The sequence below is a fragment of the Lathyrus oleraceus genome, chromosome 1 (assembly GCF_024323335.1).
Source record: "Lathyrus oleraceus cultivar Zhongwan6 chromosome 1, CAAS_Psat_ZW6_1.0, whole genome shotgun sequence".
In the NCBI taxonomy this organism is placed as follows: Eukaryota; Viridiplantae; Streptophyta; class Magnoliopsida; order Fabales; family Fabaceae; genus Lathyrus; species Lathyrus oleraceus.
The window spans coordinates 456627062-456646371 of NC_066579.1; the positions used below are offsets into that span (position 1 = coordinate 456627062).

A 19310-nucleotide genomic window follows, 5' to 3' on the forward strand; every position below is an offset into this window, starting at 1 on the left:
TCCTTGAATAAGCAAGTGGGAGGTGCACGCCTCACTACCGTGCATATCCGATTTCCCCAAACAAACTTTCAATAATAATTTAAGCGAAAAAGGAGTAAAAGGCGTTCGCCTTATTCTTCTTCGAAAGTATTGAATGATTGGTGTGCACCATGTAAGACCCCAATTTTGACCCTAAGATCCTTCATGCAATTTCATCATAAGCATTATCATTGGGATCATACCTTGGCATCCTCCTTACCCCTATTTCATTGGGTTTGTTTTAGGAGAGATCATCAAGCACTATGTGATTGTATCATACTTGTATATTATCATTTTACTAACCAAAATACCAAAAATATGTCTTTGCATTTTCCTAACTCTTTTGTAGGTAGGGCATGATCATTATTGATCTATGAAGTTCATATCTAGGGTTTAAGACCCTCATAGCTAAGAGCACAACCAAGGATTGATTCACAATGTCACAAAACATCATATATGAGTACCAATGATCTCTACATGTTATATTGATCAAGTTTTCTTCAAGAGTTTGGAGGTGATTTGCCTTGGAAACCCTAGTTTGACTGGGTATCTTGAGTAACTTCTCCAACAAGCTATCTCACCAATTGATCAAATTTATCAAAGGACACTTAAAAATTCATCATCTTATGCATATATTATCTACCATTAACTAAGAAAGTATAAAGAATTGAAGGTTAGCAAGTTGGTTGATGGTGGTTGGCCAGATGAATTCATCTGATCATAACTGGGTCTCCCTAGACCCTATCTCCTACAGTTTTCACCATATGAAAATGATTCCAATAGAAACGTTACTCTAAATTACATTCCAAACAACTTTCATGTTGATACCTAGATCTAGTTTTGCTTGGAAAATCATTTTCTATGTTGAAACATTATAGGTCATTTTGTCTAAATGCTAATTTGAAAGTCAACTTCCCAAGGCCATAACTTGCTCAATTTTTATGAGATGAAATATTTCCAAGTTTCACAATCAAATTCAAGATGTCTAATTCAACTTTGATGTTTGGAGTGAGAGCTAATTCAACTTTTATGAGCATGTGATATAAGGTTACATTATAGGTCACTTTTGACCTATACCATTGAACAAGTGATTTTTCCAAACTTCAGAAATGCATAACTCTATCATACCAAATCCAAATGACATGAAATTGGTGACCATTTTGAAGTTCTTCTAAAGATATACAAGTTTTATGAAGATACTTTTCTCATTTGAAGCTCACATAAAAAGTTAAGCATGGTGGAATATTGAGATATATGGCTTGACACTTAGAAATTTTTTTGATATGTTAAAATTTCCAAATTTTCACCTCAAAATTCATCATGATACAAGCTTCAAATGGAAAAGTGTTGAACATAAAAGTTGTTCCTCTTGATCCAACCTTTCCAAAAAGTCTAATTTCATACTTTTTGGACAAGAATTGCTAGGGCTGCGCATGGCTTGAACATGATATCATCATTTGGCAAAGATCAAACTTCAAGTTTCCATATACATTTGCCTTGCATTCCAAGTTGGCTTCAGACTTACTCACACTAAATTGTGGATCAAATGGAATGATCTCATGGGCCTGTACACGCCCATGCACCCATGCATCACTCATTGCCAATTTTGGAAAGTCATTTGGAAGGTGCAAATATCACATGATCCATCTATAAATAGAGCTCCATATGCTCAGAATTCAACAGACATTCGCGCCAGCTTTGATCCTAAACCCCTAACCCTTCCATTTGAGAGGATAAAACTGAGAATTTCCTTTGGAAATTAAGTTGAATTCTCACTATTTTGAGATTCAAAACTCTAGGGATCCAAGACCTTTTATGCATTCTAATCCACTTCTACAAGCATATTGAGCAAGATCAAGACAAGCCAAAGCAAGAACAGTTGAATCCAGACCTACATTGAAGGTATTTTTCAGAATATTTCATCTCTTTGATTCTCTCTTAATTCCACTCAATTCTCTTGGATCTTTGGTTGTATGAAGTCCTACCAATGTAGGCAAGAAGATTGAGTTGCTTAGAGGTCAAATCGAAGCAACTCAGTTGACACACCTCAAAATTCAACTCCTTATATCTTTATATATATGTGGAGTTAGTTAAAATTGAGGTCAGATTCGTGTTCTACGCCATTTTTTCTTTCAGATCATGTCCTCCTTTTTTATTTTCTTGATGGTGATGACTGAACCAGTCCTGCCAGGGTCACCAGAGAAGATGACCGGCCTTTGGACGCCAGTGATGTGTTGGCATGGTTCAGAGCCATTGATCATTTTCAAATTGTTTTAATCTCGTGCGTTGCTTTTAAATACCAAGCATATGTCGCGTTGACTCAAGTCCACCATGGAACGCGCGCTGGTGGCCACTTGATCTGCCACCTCAATTAATGAGGGAGATCAAGTGGTCCACGTTTTTTCTGATTATTTGAATTTCATTTTAATTGCTTTATTTTCATTAATTCATATTAATTTTAATATTGATCCAAAAAATATGAGTTTCACCAAAAAAGTTCAAATAATTTCCTCTTTCATATTCTGAATTAAAATTATTTTTTGGATCATTATTAATATTTTTCATGATTTAATTGATTTTAAATTTGTTTTTAATTATTTAAAAATACTTTTAAGTCTTCAAAAATTCTGAATTTTTTTCTCCAAGGTCCTTTGACCTTGTTTGGCCTATGATAAATCTCATGGCCATTTATTTGGTGTTTTAATGAGGTTTTAGGAATTTGACAAACCATATTTAATTTAAATGTCTTATTTTAGTATTTTAAATTTGAATAAATGCTAATTAATTTTGTTGACCAATTGTGATGACTTGTTTGAGTTTGACTCTTGTTGTTGGGGCTTGGTCAAGGTTGATTTGACTTTGTCAAGTTAATATCATTGGATTTAGGGGATTGATGGAATGTACATTCCATCTCCCAAAATGAATGGATGATATTAATTTGGTAAAAGTCCTCCTTTGATCAATTTGAGTTTTGATCCATTCCCCTCCCTCTTCATCTCATTCCCCTTCTTTATGCATTCATCTCATTTGGCCTATGATATCTCAAAGTCCTAAAGCTAGTTGATTGAAAAATTAACATGAGTATGGATGAGATTAGGCCACACCTTTTGCATATTCTTTTTGTGTGTGGTATGTTTCATGAGCATAGTCCATTATACTATGTCTCTAACATGCATTAACACCAAAATTCTATTGCTTGACCTCAAATAGTTATGACTTCTACATAAGTCCAATTACGATTGCTTAACATAACGCTAAATTTGTGACATAAAAGGCATAGCATTCTAGTTAGTGAGATTGTAAGTCTCCCCTCTTTCATGGTATTGTGTGGAAACTTGGCCCTTTTTTCTTCCTTTGGAAGATGTCTTGGCTCAAGGATCCATGCTTGTGATAAGTGGGTTGAGTGTTCTCCAAAGAATGTCTAAATAATGAAAAGCAAAAGCAAAACAAGACTAACTTCTAACCTATTAACAACTAACTTTTAATTTCAAGTCATTTACTTTAATGTCATTTAATTCTAGCTTTTATACATTTGACATTGTTCATATCATTCTAATTGTTTATGTTAATGCAATTTTCACTTTGTCCACTTGGACCATATTGTGTGATATATCTTGTTTGTGTATACTTTGCTTGTTTGTGTGGTCTTTGACCATTAATGTACATAATAACAACAAAAACCCTAAAAAACTTTTGTGTGGACTGTTGGCTTGATCTTGGACAAATGGATATAGAACTTAGACAACATTCTTATGCTAAAGGACTTGGCCAATGCCAACTTATTGAGAAACCAAGTGCTTGCAATTTGAAACTTTATCTAAAACATCATTCAAGATCCCTCTGAGTTCATCTGCAACATGATCATTATGTAGCTATCATTTTGAACCTGTGACTTGTGGAATTCATCTGCTACATGGGCTAATTTTTGAGGTAGATCATGGAATGGATAAAGCTTGGATGTGGCTATCTTTATTTGAGGCCTTTACTCTTCAAGATAATATAATTGTGCATTTGTGTGTTGCTTGATTCTAAAAGTCCAAGGAAATTCTGGGTTTCTATTGACATTCTTATCTATTGGATTGTTACCCATTTGGTCAGATCTTTTCAACTCTTAACTTTTAATTTTGTGCATAGGATTAGTCCCTTCATCTTCTCCACATTTATTTAATTTCAAAATATCTCCCTCCTTTTTTTTCAAAATCTTCTTTGATTGAACTTATTTTGTTCTAAACTTTGACCACTTTGCAAAAGATAGAGACTTTGGCCTTATGCCATTGAGTTTTCAAACTTCCTTTTCTTAATCAAACTTGTAAATAGACTTAACTATACTTGACCTAAACTTTCAAAAAAGCCAAAAGAGAATAACTCATTCAAATCATTTTTGGGCCTTTGTGCCTTTCAAACTTATTTTTTGTTAAAAACAATGCACCCACTTTGAAATTTGTATCACGAACTACGAGGTTTTGATCCCTCATTTTTATGTTGGTACATAGGCACAAGACCGAAGTCTTGCCAAACACAAAAATATAATTAATAAATTCTCTTCTCATCCCCTCATTCTATTTGTTTGTAAACATCATTTTTGTACCAAATACATATGCACACAAAAAGGGCTTCCTAGGAGTACCTAGGATACTTTGGGTGCTAACACCTCCCCCCTGTGTAACCAACCCCCTTACCTGTAATCTCTGACATTTTATTAGTTTTGATTTGAAAACTTCTTACTTTTGGGTTTTGTTCGTACTTTTTCCCTTTTCCCTTGGAAAAAATAAAAGCGTGGCGGCGACTCTTGTTATTTGATGTCTAGCTTATCCATAACTTGATGATCATGAATTTATCGCTACACACCACATTTCTCAATCTTTTGTCGTTCTTCTTCAAAAACACATCAAATCTATTTGTCCTCGCCCCCGTGCGATTAAAACCAATCAAACAAAACAACCAACATATTAATTCGACTTGTTACCCCGTGTGACCAAAAATCTTTTAAAAAATAACACTGTTTAATCCTTTCTAGCGCGCACAACAAACTAGTGCTTAAGCCTCCGCCGAGAGTAGACAAGTCGGCGTTTAGCCTTTAGAACGCGATCTAAATAGTCGTTCATGAAAAAACACCAACAAATCGTAGTTCCCCGAACTACGAATGCTCTGATTTCCTTATTGTACTATAAGGATACGTAGGCACGAGATTGCGAGATCTTGGCGAGCACACTAATAAAAAACCTCCATTTTCCCCCCTTCTGAGGTCTCCATCCATCTCTATTATTGATCCTTATCACTTAAAGAAAACAAATAACATTCAACTAACATTCAAATCGCAAATTAAACTAAAAGGTTCCCGTTGAGTACAACAGACGTGAGGGGTGCTAATACCTTCCCCTTGCGTAATCGACTCCCAAACCCGAATATGATTGAGATGACCATTATTCTATTTCCTAAAGGTTTTATCAATATCTTCCTATCTCTTCATTGGGATAAATTAAGTTTGGTGGCGACTCTGTTCAAACAAAACTTTTCTACGACCATCGCGAGGGATCGTATTTTTCAAGATGCGACAGAACCAAACCACATCGATTTTCATTGGCTTGATTTGGTTTTTGAACCGAATGAGAAACAATGGGATTTTCTTTCGATTCGGTTTAGTTTGGTTTGGATTGTCAATTTAATTGGTTTTTTCGGATCCGCTTACATCCTTACATTAACATTTTAGTTTTTAAATTTTGTTGTAGTTCAACTCTCTCACTCTCTCACCCTCATCGAACTTCTCCCCCCCCCCCCCCCCCCACCCTTACTCTGTTCAAACTTAGAATTTGCCACGCTAACCCCCACCTTTGCCTTCAATGAACAACCGTCCGTTGATATTCTCTTCAATTATATCATCTGACTTTAACATTTTTTTCTTGTCATTTAGGTCGTAACCATGGGTCTACAAGTCATGCCTAAGCATAAAAGATGATTCCACAAGACTAAGAACACTTGAATTATATCTCTCAATTGTAATTAAATTTCTAGTCGACACTAATTTATTGATAATGTAGTTTCTAGTTATGTTCTATTAATATTTGTATTTTGTAAATATTTGAATCTTGAGAAGAATTCATATTTTATTTTTTCTGAAACATTGTAAAATCATTTTCTTTGTTGTTGTTAGATTGATCATTCGATTAGTTAAAAAATCAATTTCAGTTGTGTGTGAAAAATGATTTATGATCATTGTTGAATTGCTTGTTTAAGCAACTTCATATTTCTCAGTTTTTGTGATTACTGATCATCTGAGTTAATTGTAATATCAATTTAATCGTATGTCTTATAAAGGTGCTGCTATCTTTTGCTTTAGTTTGCAATATGCTCCCATGATATGAAATTTTTGGCCTCAAAGCGTGTAATTTGTGAATCTCATGGTAAAACACTGATTTTATAAAAGGAAATGTTTTTGAAAATGGTTTTGGGGAAACATTCTATTTAACCCCTTCCACTCAATAACATTTGATCCCCATATCCTCCACCAATAAGTAGTATCAGAGCTAGTCTTTTGATTAGGTCCTGCAACCTCAGAAGTTGAGAATACGGGATAGAACGATCCAAAAGGTGTGTTCAATAGAGCTCCCATATTCAAATTTGAGTTATATGAATAAATTTAATATCATTATATTAACATAATCATCAGTTAGAATTTCAATGTGACTTTATCTTATTGGATTGGGCTGACAAGGTGTTAAGGTTTATGTGCACGAATAACCACCTAGCCACAAGACTTGACGACTTTAAATATTTTAATTTTGTTTGGAAAACTGATTTATCATGAAGCTTAAAGTATCTAAATCAAATAAAAAAGGGAAAAAGATTGTTAGAAGAAAGTAGAAGCATCTCCTTGAAGACTTATTCTTCTAAGGTCATTGTGAAGGAAGATGAAGATAGTTTCTATGAATATGATGGTGTGTTCTTTAATTGTTCAACAAGTATATGATAAGACTCAAAATAATAAGTTTTTATTAGTGATCCAAATTATTGTGACATTTTGAATAAGTTATCTAAATTTGTCGATGCGTAAGACAAGTAAATATAATAAAAGCATGTGTCATTCCACTTCATTTTTTATTTTGTTAAGGAGTGTCTGAGAATATCTCTCCAAACGTGAAAATAAAGACATATTCAATTATATTTGGTTTTCATCGTAATGTCCATTTACTTAAGTTTTTTCTACTAACCATTACTTGTGCAACAATTAGAGTTTAAATCATCAAATTTGTATGATCGTTCTATGCTCCTCCACCTTCTATTAGTGTGCCTTTAATTATTTGTTAATATTTGTTAGTTTGATGTATTTTGTGTATGTATTATATGTTTTTTATGTGTGCATAATATATCTCATTCATATCTACATTGCATTGTCATCTAGATCATTTCATTTATCTGATTTTTGTGTGTAATCATCTGCATCATTATATTTGTTTAGATGATATTTTTTCGCTTTCAGAATATCTTGCATCAAAATTTCATTAATTTCTTACAGCGAACTATTGTTTTTTTATATGTGCATAACATTCTTCATCGATCAATGCATCATTAAAAAAATTTCATTTAGTATGAACCTTTTTAGAATATTCACTAAAACATATTCCACTTGTATATCTACAATACCATAATCAAATATGGTATTCAAATCCTCCAATATATCTACAATACCATAATCAAATACCCGTTTTATAATATTACATTCTCTTAATCATCATATCGGTGTTAATTTTGATTGGTCTCCTAAAGAAGTAGTGAAGCTAATTGCCATTATCTCGTTATTACTTAACATTTTGAATACATATTAGGTCATTAAACTTATACTATACATGACTCAAAGTTACACAAGGATATTTCGAAGTGTCTATCCATGATCATGCATGGAACAAAAAAGTTTCTTGAATAATTTAATATTATAATGATAATAATAATAATAATATTAATAATAATAATAATAATAATAATAATAATAATAATAATTATTATTATTATTATTATTATTATTATTATTATTATTATTATTATTATTATTATGTAACCTCCTTATTAGGTAGCTTGAAGGAACACACACAACACATTTATAAAATTAAGAGACATTTAATTATGATTATAATTTTCTAAAATATTTTTACAACTTCGTAAGGGATAAAACTAAAATTAAATAAATATTTAAGAATCTGAACATTACATGCTATAAAAAGATCAAACTATGCGCTATATTTTACAAGTAAAGTAAAGTTTAAAATGGTTGTTTTATGTTTTATTATTTGTTACAACATCACATGCTGTTGGTAAACCACTTTATTTATATTTTTTTTTCTAATTTATTTTAAACTTTCAAGTTTGTATATAATATTTTATTAAGTTTTCTAATATTACTTTATAATCTCTTTTCATTTCAGAAAGATATGAGTTACTTCCTTACGAATGTGAAGTTGATCAAGATTGTCCTAGAGAATCATATTATCAACAAATTGTGAAATGCATCAATCTGTTTTGCCATATTGTATACAAGGATTAAAGATCTAAGACATGTCAAATGGAAAAGTATCAATAAAAAATAAATGAATAATATATTATGATAAAATTTATCTTCTAAAATAGCATTTATTTATTGTTCAAACATTTTTTGTAGTTTTCTGATTTCATGAACCTTGTATTACGATTTTAACTTGTACTTTAAAATGATAGTAAGAAAATAAACAATATAACAATGACATATATCCAATTCATCTATATTACCTTATTTTTAATCCCACCTACCTGTAAAATTAACTTTATATTTTCATTTGTAATTTTTTTTAACTTACTTCAAAATCTATATTTTTATGTTAAAACCACATGTTAACTTAAAGATTTCATGTCTAAAAATTTGTATTTTGATGTTCTGTAAAACAATTTGATAGTTTTGAAAACAAGAAATTATATAATGTTCTTTATTTCCGGATGAATATTTTGCTAAAATCTAAAATTTGATTATGAGTTGTATTTATTATTAGTGATATTGTTTTGTTCTAATTATTGTATTTACGACGGTAGTGCTATTGTATTCTTTTTGGTTTAATTGTTACCATTGCCATAAAATTATATATCATCTCGGTTGACTAAATGGTTTGCCCTGGTTGATTGTCTGTGGTTACAAGGGTGTCATAGAATATGCGCTATTTTTTCCTTTGAACTAATGGCTGAAGTAAAAAAATGAATAGCATGCATTTTTTCTCATGATCGAACCTGCTAACTGAGGTGAAAAGTTGTTTGATCATGAGTTCGTTTCTTAATAAAATCATTTTGGTATTTAGGCGCGTGGATTTTTCGCCACGGTTGTTACTTTTAATCGAGGGGATAATATTTCACAATGGTTATAATGAATTTATAGATAAAATAATATACATATTTTGTAACAATACTAGAAGAAATTTTGTTGAAGAAGAAACAATTCTTTTTTTAAAATATGAGAACTAACACAGAGAACTTTAACACGAAGAAGACAACAATAACATAACGATGGTAGAGAATAATAGTGGTGGAAGGAGGAGAGAGCAGCAACTCAATGAATAAAAAGTTTTTGTGACTTATATTATTTTTACTTTCTATGTTTGGGAGTTTGGTTCTATATTCGTGTTTTTCTAAAATAAATTAACGTAAACGAAGATGGAGAATAATTTGATCGATATAAAATTTGGGCTTAATTATAGGTGGAATAAAAGATTTAGAGCATAATTATATCATTGGTTCGACTCATCGATTTGTCGGTTCCTAAAAATTAAAATTGAGAATCGAACCAAACCACATCGATTTTCATTAGCTTGATTTGGTTTTTGAACCGAATAAGAAACAATCGGATTTTTTTTTGATTCGGTTTGGATTGTCAAATTAATTGGTTTTTCCTAATCCGCTTACACCCTTACATTAACATTTTAGTTTTTAAATTTTGTTGTAGTTCAACTCTCTCACTCTCTCACCCTCATCGAACTTTTTCCACCCTCACCCTTACTCTGTTCAAACTTAGAATTTGTCACACTAACCCTCACCTTTGCCTTCAATGAACAACCGTCCGTTGAAATTCTCTTAAATTATATCATCTTACTTTAACATTTTTTTCTTGTCATTTAGGTCGTAACCATGGGTCTACAAGTCATGCCTAAGCATAAAAGATGATTCCACAAGACTAAGAACACTTGAATTATATCTCTCAATTGTAATTAAATTTCTGGTCGACACTAATTTATTGATAATGTAGTTTCTAGTTATGTTCTATTAATATTTGTATTTTGTAAATATTTGAATCTTGAGAAGAATTCATATTTTATTTTTTCTGAAACATTGTAAAATCATTTTCTTTGTTGTTGTTAGATTGATCATTCGATTAGTTAAAAAATCAATTTCAATTGTGTGTGAAAAATGATTTATGATCATTGTTGAATTGCTTGTTTAAGCAACTTCATATTTCTCAGTTGTTGTGATTACTGATCATCTGAGTTAATTGTAATATCAATTTAATCGTATGTTTTATGATGGTGCCGTTATCTTTTTCTTCAGTTTGCAATATGCTCCCATGATATGAAAATTTGGCCTCAGAGCGTGTAATTTATGAATCTCATGGTAAAACTCTGATTTTGTAAAAGGATTTTTTTTTAAAATGGTTTTACGGAAACAATCTATTAAACCCCCTCCACTCAATAACATTCGATCCCCATATCCTCCACCAATAAGTAGTATCAGATCTAGTCTTTTTATTAGGTCCTGCAACCTCAGAAGTTGAGAATACAGGATAGAACGATCCAAAGTGTGTGTTCAATAGAGCTTCCATATTCAAATTTGAGTTATATGAATAAATTTAATATCATTATACTAACATAATCATCAGTTAGAATTTCAATGTGACTTTATCTTAATGGATTGGGCTGACAAGGTGTTAAGGTTTATGTGCATGAATAACCACCTAGACACAAGACTTCAAGACTTTAAATATTTTAATTTTGTTTGGAAAACTGATTTATCATGAAGCTTAAAGTATCTAAATAAAATAAAAAAGGGAAAAAGATTGTTAGAAGAAAATAGAAGCATCTCCTTGAAGAATTATTCTTCCAAGGTCATTGTGAAGGAAGATGAAGATAGTTTCTATGAATATGTTGGTGTGTTCTTTAATTGTTCAACAAGTATATGATAAGACTCAAAATAATAAGTTTTTATTAGTGATCCAAATTATTGTGAAATTTTGAATAAGTTATCTAAGTTTGTCGATGCATAAGTTCAAGCAATGAAGTAATTAGTCATTATTGGGCGGGAAGACACAAGTAAAGATAATCAAAGCATGTGTCATTCCACTTCATTTTTTATTTTATTAAGGAGTGTCTGAGAATATCTCTCCAAACGTGAAAATAAAGACATATTCAATTATATATTGTTTTGATCGTATTGTCATTTTACTTAAGTTTTTTATACTAACCATTACTTGTGCAACAATTAGAGCCTAAATCATCAAATTTGTATGATCGTTCTACGCTCCTCCACTTTCTATTAGTGTGCCTTTAGTTATTTGTTGATATTTCTTTGTTTGATGTATTTTGTGTATGTATTATATGTTTGTTATGTGTGCATAATATATCTCATTCATATCTACATTGTATTGTCATCTAGATCATTTCATTTATCTGATTTTTTTGTGTAATCATCGACATCGTGACATTTGTTGAGATGATTTTTTTTCGCATTAAGAATATCTTGCATCAAAATTTCATTAATTTCTTACAGCGAACTATTGTTTTTTCATCTGTGGATAGCGTTCTTCATCCATCAATGCATCATTAAAAAAATTTCATATAGTATTAACCTTTTTAGAATATTCATTAAAACATATTCTACTTGTATATCTACAATACCATAATCAAATATGGTATTCAAATCCTCCAATATATCTACAATACCATAATCAAATACCCGTTTTATAATATTACATTCTCTTAATCATCATATCCGTCTTAATTTTGATTGGCATGCTAAAGAAGTAGTGAAGTTAATTGTCATTATATCGTTTATACTTAACATTTTGAACACATATTAGGTCATTAAACTTATAGATGACTCAAAGTTACACAAGGATATTTCGAAGTGTCTATCCATGATCATGCATGGAACAAAAAAGTTTCTTGAATCATTAAATATTATAATAATAATAATAATAATAATAATAATAATTATTATTATTATTATTATTATTATTATTATTATTATTATTATTATTATTATTTTTATTATGTAACCTCCTTCGTAGGTAGCTTTAAGGGACAAACACAACACATTTATAAAATTAAGAGACATTTAGTTAAGATTATAATTTTCTAAAATACTTTTACATCTTCGTAAGGGATAAAACTAAAATTAAATAAATATTTAAGAATCTGAACATTACATGCTATAAAAAGATCAAACTATGCTCTATATTTTACAAGTAAAGTAAAGTTTAAAATGACTGAAATTCTCAAGTTATTTTATATATGGTTTTTTTATGATTTATTATTTGTTACAACATCACATGCTGTTGGTAAACCACTTTATTTATATTTTTTTTCTAATTTATTATAAACTTTCAAGTTTGTATATAATATTTTATTAAGTTTTCTAATATTACTTTATAATCTCTTTTCATTTCAGAAAGATATAAGTTACTTCCTTACGAATGTGAAGTTGATGAAGACTGTCCTAGATATATACATCATCCACAAATTATGAAATGCATCAATCTGTTTTGCCGTATTGTATACCAGGATTAAAGATCTTAAGATATGTTAAATGGAAAAGTATCAATAAAAAATAAATGAATAATATATTATGATAAAATTTATCTTCTAAAATAGCATTTATTTATTGTTCAAACATTTTTTTTTTGTTTTCTGATTTCATGAACCTTGTATTTATGATTTTAATTTGTACTTTAAAATGATAGTAAGAAAATAAACAATATAACAATGACATATATCCAATTCATCTATATTACCTTATTTTTAATCCCACACACCTGTAAAAATAACTTTATATTTTCATTTGTAATTTTTTTTAACTTACTTCAAAATCTATATTTTTATGTTAAAACCACATGTTAACTTATAGATTTCATGTCTAAAAATTTATATTTTGATGTTCTGTAAAACAATTTGATGGTTTTGGAAACAAGTTATTATTTAATGTTCTTTATTTCCAGATGAATACTTTGCTAAAATCTAAAATTTGATTATGAGTTGTATTTATTATTAGTGATATTGTTTTGTTCTAATTATTGTATTTATGACGATAGTGCTATTGTATTCTTTTTGGTATAATTTTTATCATTGCTATAAAATTATATATCATCTCGGTTGACTAAATGGTTTGTCCTGATTGTCTGTGGTTACAAGGGTGTCATAGAATATGCGCTATTTTTTCCTTTGAACTAATGGCGGAGGTAAAAAAATGAATAGCATGCATTTTTTCTCATGATTGAACCTGCTAACTGAGGTGAAAAGTTGTTTGATCATGAGTTCGTTTCTCAATAAAATCATTTTGGTATTTAGGCACGTGGATTTTTCCCCACGGTTGTTACTTTTAATCGAGGGGATAATATTTCACAACGGTTACAATGAATTTATAGATAAAATAATATACATATTTTGTAATAATACTAGAAGAAATTTTGTTGAAGAAGAAACAATTTTTTTTAAAAAAAAATATGAGAACTAACACAGAGAACTTTAACACGAAGAAGACAATAATAACATAAGGACGGTAGAGAAAAATAGTGGTGGAAGGAGGCGAGAGAAATTTTGTGACTTATATTGTTTTTACTTTCTATGTTTGAGAGTTTGGTTCTATATTCGTGTTTTTCTAAAATGAATTAAACGTAAACAAAGATGGAGAATAATTTGACCCATATAAAATTTGGGCTTAATGATGGGTGGAATAAAAGATTTAGAGCATAATTATATCATTGGTTCGACTCATCGATTTGTCGGTTCCTAAAAATTAAAACTGAGAATCGAACCAAACCACATTGATTTTCATTTGCTTGATTTGGTTTTTGAACCGAATCAGAAACAATCGGATTTTTTTCGATTCAGTTTGGTTTGGTTTGGATTGTCAATTTAATTGATTTTTTATGATCCGCTTACACCCTTACATTAACATTTTAGTTTTTAAATTTTGTTGTAGTTCAACTCTCTCACTCTCTCACCCTCATCGAACTTGTCCCTCCTGTCGTACCCCGATTTTGGCCCTGAAAAAAAAAACTTTTCCCAATCACTCGTTTGCGTTCTTTCTTCATTCACCTTCATATCCTTCATTCATGTTCATATTTACTATTTCATATTTTTTTACGTTTTTCACATTCCAAATTTACATTCATATTTTCTTCATTCACATTGAAAAAATTCCATTCATATTGAAGGAATTCTACATACTCATTCATATTTCATTTATTTCGTTCATTCAATCATGATGTGGCATGTGAGCAAAGCATCTTATCACATGAATATATGGAAGATTTTCACGCGAGGCAAGAACTGGCCGGATCTTCCGAGACTTCACAAGACAAGTTGGAATCCTGGTTTCAATATACAGAATGGTCCTATTGTTTCAATTGCCCAGGAACTTGGCTTTCAGCTTTCAGGGAAACTCGTCCATTGAGGGACTTATTGTTAGTATATTTATTGCTGGCGTGTTTATTGGGAGCATAAGCATTGGTTCTTTGGTTGGCAAACTTGGTTGTCGCCTCACTTTTCAGATTGATGCCATACCCTTGATCCTTGGCGCAATAATAAGTGCAAATGCCTGCTCCTTGGATGAGATACTTTGGGGAAGGTTTCTTGTTGGTCTTGGTATAGGTGTGAATGCTGTTCTTGTTCCGATATATATATATATATATATATATATATATATATATATATATATATATATATATATATATATATATATATATATATATATATATATATATATATATATTTATATATATATATCTGAGGTTGCTCCAACAAAATATAGGGATTCCCTAGGGTCCTTATGTCAAATTGGTACCTGTCTTGGTATTATTGCATCACTATCTCTTGGAATTCCTTCTGAGAATGATCTACACTAGTGGATGACAATGCTGTATATTGCAAGCGTCCCTGGTTTTATTGTTGGCCTAGGTATGCAATTTGCTGTTGATAGCCCACGCTGGCTTTGCAAGGCTGGGAGAATAAATGATGCGAAAAAGTAATACGGGAGCCTTGGGGAGCATCTGAAGTTGAGGGTGCAATTGAAGAATTTCAATCTGTCAGCAAGAATGATGGCAGTGATTTGGACAGCAGATGGTCAGAGATCTTGCAGCAGCCATGTTCTAGAGGTTGTATCAAGTTTGCAGGCATAAACATAGTTCTTTATTTTTCATCGTTGACCTTTCATGACGTTGGAATTCAAAGCAGTGATTTAGCAAGCTTGTTTGTCGGGCTTACAAACTTTGCAGGTGCACTTTGTGCCTTATACTTAATCGATAAGGAAGGGAGGCAGAAACATATTATAGGAAGCTACTTAGGAATAGCAATTTCAATGTTTCTTGTGGTCTATGCTATCATCTTTCCATTGGATGAGCATCTCAGCAACAACTTATCAATATTAGGAACTATCATGTATATATTCTCTTTTGAAATTGGAGTTGTCCCTGTAACTGGCATCATTATACCAGAGCTTAGCAGCACTAAAACACGAGGGAAGATCATGGGGCTCAGTTTCTCTACCCATTAGGTTTGCAACTTTGTGGTGGGATTGTTCTTCCTTGAGTTGGTGGAGAAATTTGGAGTTGCACCGGATATGCTAGGAATTCTCATACTCCTGTATGATAAATTGATAGCAGAAAAGAGTGGTTAACCGAATCGGACAGCTCGGGTAGCACTGTTAGTGCAGTTCACAGCGTTAATGAAATTGAAATGGGATACAGTTAAATGTTAAGGTCCTTGCTTAACCAGCAGTGACGATGACAAAGGTGAGGCGGCATCGTGACTTTTCTTCTCCTATTGTGCGTCTTAGAAGTGGCAGAGCAACTATGCATCCCCACTGTCATGAGCTTGCTGCATCCAATTACACTGACTTGTGTCGGTATAGCATCATTACCTCATGTCGCAGCTTGGTTAATTCATTACAACATATCCATTGTGTCGGCTTATTGTGTTCTGCAGTTTCCATTCATGTTGATGGTTATGGTTGTCATGTGAAGCTACCATCATGGACTTGTTCGTCTGCAATAATGCTTGGTGCAATGTCCGTCATTTCGTTCGTGGCCTTGTTCGCGTTTGCAGCTTGGCTTGCGTTCCGGTTTCTTAGCAATTGTTTTACAGTTTGGAAGGCTAGCAAGATTCTCTACCTTCTCGTGTATAATTCAAAAGAGGGCAAGTATGTCTCCAAAAATCAGGTGAATCTTTCCGCAACAATTTTAAGTATTTCATGGCTTCAACGTCGGATCTTCATCCTGCAACTGCTACTCAGAGGGTCCAAAATGATCTGGTAGAGATGTTACACATTCGTAGATGTATCAATTTTGTCAGCGGTCAATTAAACAATTTAGAGCTTGCTGTTAGTCTTGCCAAAAGAGGAAATCTTCCTGGTGCTGAAAAGCTGGTGGTTGAGGGTTTTCATGAATTATTTTCCCAAACAAAGTATAAAGAGGCAGCAGAGCTTGCTGTTGAATCTCCACAAGGAATCCTTCGTACTCCTGACACAGTTGCCAAATTTCAGAGTGTTCCCGTGCAAGCTGGTCAAACACCGTCGCTGCTACAGTATTTTGGAACACTTTTTACGAGGGTTCTGTTGAATGCTTAAATTTTGATAAATTTCTTAGTACTTTACATCCATTGGGGGCTTCAAGTTATCATTCTCCGTGTCCATAAAATCTGCAAGACACATCATTATCAAACTTAACTTTACAAGAGGAGCAAACAAAAAGTGCTCAAATGCCAAAAAAATGCCAAAGTGGACTTGGAGGTGGACGAATCTGATACCTTTTCTGTGCTAGCTGGCTATTTTAGAAAGTCATGTACTGAGCCGTCTAGTAGGTTTCTCCAAGAAAGTCTGAGGTCATACTATGTTGGTTGTGAGGATAAACCAGAAGGCAGCTTATGGGCATACAAATACAAGCCAACTAAAGCCGTTGAAGTATGTGGTAATGACGAAGCCGTGAATTTCTTGAGTGACTGGCTACATCAGTGGCATGAAAGACGTTACAAACCCAGGAAGGAGACATGTAAGAGGGATACAAGGGTCATGCAAGATGATGATGATTATATGTGTTCTGACAGTGACTATGATTCAGAAGATATGAATGAAGAGGATTCACTGCAGAATGTTCTTTTAATTACAGGACCAACAGGGGGTGGCAAGTCCGCAGCAGTCTATGCTTGTGCCCAAGAGCAAGGCTTTGACATATTAGAGCTCAATGCATCAGATTGTAGAAATGGGACTGTTGTAAAGCAGTATTTTGGAGATGCATTTGGTTCACATGGGTTCAAAAGGTTATCAGAACATACTTTGAGTTCACAGAAGATAACTACAAATTTCCCCCAAGCTCCTGCTTTGATTAATGATAAAGCTGCGGATGAGGTGAATGACGGAGTAGTTGAACCAATACCGTTATATGATGATGAAGCTCATAGCCCATTTAAAACATCCCAAAAGTTACTTGGCAAGAATGATGTTGTTGCATGTGATAAAGTCCAAACTTTGATTCTGATTGAGGATGTGGACATACTCTTTGCTGAAGATCGTGGATGTATTGCCGCCATACAGCAGATTGCCGAGACATCAAGGGGTCCAATTATATTGACCAGCAATAGTGATAATCCTGGCCTTCCAGATAATTTTGATAGGCTTCATGTTTCGTTCTCATTGCCAATGCCAAAAGAGTTGCTTTGCCATTTGTACTATGTTTGTCTGGGAGAAGGAGCCCCCATCCATCCTCTTCTACTGGAGAAGTTTATACAGTCATGTGGCGGAGACATCCGGAAGACCATTATGCATCTTCAGTTCTGGTTGCAGAGTATAATATTTAGTAAAGATCTAAAAGCACAGACAGGATATGTCTCACTTCCATTTGATCTCAAGGGTGGTCATCGGATACTACCAAAGATAGTGCCATGGGATTTCCCTTCGAAGATATCCGAACTAATTGAGAATGAATTTGTCAAATCAGTAAATATAATGGAAGAGAATTGCAGTATGCAAGGGTTTGATGAAGAAGAGCTTCTTCACATAAATGAAAGCCAAAATGATTCAGATGAGCAGTATATGGAGACTGATTATATAAAAGCGAAGAAGGTGGAAATGATTAAGAGAAATGGGTCTGTAACAGATTATGACGAGTTTGAAATTCAATACAAAGCTATCTCTGAGTTTCCCAATGCTTCTGGGTCCCCTGAAGCATCCTATCTGCAAAATGGTCGAAGGAAACTTGTAGTAATGTCCTCTGATTCTGAGGAGGAGGATTCAAATAACCGATATCCTCAAGACACAGAGGACAAAGCTAACAAGAGACATTCCATCAAAGGAAATAATGAATGTACCTCTGACATTCAGTTGAATGTCAAGTTGCCACAACAACACCACATAAAATCAGTTAATTCCAAAACAAATTTTTCATCTAAGTGAGTTACGGTGGTGAATTGTTTCTTACCAACAGTGAAGTCTTGGAAATGGAGAGAATTGAGGAAGAGGGACCACAAGTGGAATAAGGAAAAAACTCCCCAGACATCCTCTGTACGAACAGACCTCTCCACTACACAGCAGACCTCCACACAGCAGGAAACATAGCAGAGGAAAGACATGAGTCATATATAAAAAAGCAATCACTATTCACAGAGAACCCTAATTTTTGGAGAGGAGCCGTTATTGTTCACTAAGATAAAAAGGAGTCGACGGCAAGGAGAAAAGAAAGCCATAGTTTTTCTTGGTGGTGAAGAGCGGACAAGAAGATCAAAAACCGGTTCAGACGGAACCTTACCTACATCCGTCGGTCAATCTCGCCGCAACCAGTTAGTTTCCTTTTCGAGTTTCTATTTCCATTTCTCCGTTTAGTTTCCTTGAAGCTTCCATTTGTGTGGTTATCTTGCCGTTAAATCTTTGATGTTCAAAATGGAAAGAAACAGGATCTATGTGCGTTAAGATGAATTTGTTTGAGTTCTGCTACTGTTTTCAACTTTGTGTTTTATTTAAAAGGCTTGGTCCGTTTTTTTATGTTATGTGTTAGCGATTGAGATCATATGACAAGGATGTCTATT

The 19310-nt window shown here is 32.7% G+C and overlaps 2 pseudogenes; both read left to right on the top strand.

Moving 5' to 3' along the window:
* The first annotated feature begins 14540 nt into the window (after window positions 1-14540).
* On the top strand, window positions 14541-15912 carry LOC127115296 (probable plastidic glucose transporter 1; annotated as a pseudogene).
* Window positions 15913-16018: 106 nt separating this feature from the next.
* On the top strand, window positions 16019-19028 carry LOC127115297 (uncharacterized; annotated as a pseudogene).
* Window positions 19029-19310: the final 282 nt, after the last annotated feature.